This window comes from Macrobrachium nipponense, chromosome 10, assembly GCF_015104395.2.
Source record: "Macrobrachium nipponense isolate FS-2020 chromosome 10, ASM1510439v2, whole genome shotgun sequence".
NCBI lineage: Eukaryota > Metazoa > Arthropoda > Malacostraca > Decapoda > Palaemonidae > Macrobrachium > Macrobrachium nipponense.
The window spans coordinates 107,799,603-107,802,102 of record NC_087204.1 but is presented as its reverse complement, the minus strand read 5'-3'; positions in this window follow the sequence as shown (position 1 = coordinate 107,802,102).

Below are 2,500 nucleotides of genomic sequence, written 5' to 3'. Positions count from 1 at the left end.
CCCACCCCCCCCCCCCCCCCCCTCTCTCTCTCTGCCTCTCTCTCTCTCTCTCTCTCTCTCTCTCTCTCTCTCCACATGCACATTTGTAATGCCCACATAAGAGTTGCGTTACTGTTTTAAAGCCCAACACTTTGGGTAACAGAAGCCTCTCTCTCTCTCTCTCTCTCTCTCTCTCTCTCTCTCTCTCTCTCTCTCTCCACTGATATTAGGCCCTGCCAGGGTTCCCCCTTTCGGTGTATCCCCATACAAAAGACTTGCTTAGGCAAACTTCCCTCCCCGGCCACAGCAAACGGCATTCTTTTTCTTCTTCTTCTTCCTGCAACTGCAAAGCCAACCCCCTACCCCGTTCCCACCGGCCACCCCCCTCCCACCCCCTTAATTTCATCCTCCTCCTCCTCCCCTCCTCCTCCTCCCTCCCCTCCTTTTCCGGCTACCAGTTTACCATTCCTCCCTCTTTATCTCTTACTCCCCCTTTTTTTTTTCGTTCCATAATGACCAGTTGCTCCATTTTTCAATCCGTTGGTCAGTTCACTTGTCCCTCTATGGTCAAGAATGGCTGGCCGTCTCTCTCTCTCTCTCTCTCTCTCTCTCTCTCTCTCTCTTTCCAGTTAAGGAGAGCTTCCAAACCTCTCTATTATCATGGAAGAAAAAGCCAAGCTGACTAATGCTGCTATGAAAATGATACCTTATCAAAACGACTGACGAAACAAATAAGCAAAAAATAAATAAATAAATAAATAAATAAACATATAATGAAATAATACGAAAGAAAAATAATAGTATAATGAAAGCATATCCGTGAACCCGACATAACTACCCAAAGTATATTTTGCCCAAAATGAAACCGACCAAGGCTATATAGTAGTCTTAACGCCACCTTCCACATAAAATTAGAGTAAGTAAGTCTTAGCGGTGAATATTAATAGGCGGTCTGAGATACAACTCTCTCTCTCTCTCTCTCTCTCTCTCTCTCTTCTCTCTCTCTCTCTCTCTCGTAAAGGAGCCCTGCACGCATTTCCCTTTTTTTTCCCTCCTGGTCAGTCCTGGGCAAGGAGAAATGCAGCCTCCTATTCATCCCGATCAACGGCAGAAGGTAAACATCGGGTGCATGAGGAACATGACTCGAGGGTTACACTCGATGGGACTCTGGGTTAGAAGTGATAAAGGAACAGGCAGCGGTGAGAAGGAGGAGGAGGAGGAGGAGGAGGAGAGATTCCGGTAGCGAGTTGAATTAAAAAAACAAAGCGTTCAACAGATCTAATAAATTTCAACAGATTTTATAATTTTGATATATTCCTGAACAGACAAGAATGAACAGCGGACCTATAAGAATGAGCAGCGGTGAGGAGGAGGAGGAGAAGGGGGAGGAGGAGGAGGAGGAGGAAGGAGGAAAGATTCCGGTAGCGAGTGAATTTCAATTTACTTGAAAAAAGAAAGGGTTCAACAGATCTAATAAATTTCAACAGATTTTATAATTTTCATATATTCTTGAACAGACAAGAATGAGCAGCGGCGAGGAGGAGGAGGAGGAACAGGAGGAGGAGAATTAAGAGAAAGGGAGTTCGGTAAATGGCTGAATTTCAGTTTAATTAAAAAAAAAAGTTTTTACTGGATTCATTACATTTGATATATTCATTAACTAATAAGAGAATAAGCAGCGGTGAGGGGTGGCGATAGGGGGTGGGGGAGATAGGTGGTCCGGTAGTGAGTAAATTTCAGTTGAAGAAACAAATTGTGATGCATTCTTTACTTTAAATATTCTTAAAAAAAGAAAGCTTTCTACGTTTTCATTAGATTTGAAATATTCGAAATAGTGGTGACGGTATTTTAATCAAGGAAATATTTTTGCACTGAATTGTTCCCAGTGATTACAATTATAATGTAAATTCAATTTACAAAAGTGAAATGCATTTACCACTTAAAATATTTATGAAAATAAAAATCCCACAGACTTATTACTTTGGAAATACTTTTAAATATTCATTACTTGAAGTATTCTTGAAAAAAGAAAGGGGAAAGCTTTCAGTGGATTTGTTACATTTGAAAGATATAATCTTAATGATGACGGCATCAAAGGGAATATTTTTGCACTGATTCGCTCTCACAGATTACGATAAGATACTTACAACAATAGTAAACAATATATACATTTTTAAACCTCGTCCACATTAAAATATACATTTCTTTAATGGTCAGTCTTCCCGCTCGGTCCGTCGCCTCTAACGGTTCTGCGCAAATGAATTCGGTACAAGAACCGTTTCAGGTACAGAAAGATATAAGCCATTAACATTAAAACATTTGATGGTCCAAAATTAAATGCCAGCGTCCTATGAAAAAACACTCGATATTCTTACGCATAATAGAACGTTCTTTCAGAAACAAAATGATCAATTCACCAAAACTTAGTTTTCATTTGCGATGTAAAATGAATGGCCTAAATACGAAGTATGCAAGTTGTGTAAAATGACAGGCTTCTCTGAAACTGATTTCCATTAAGTAT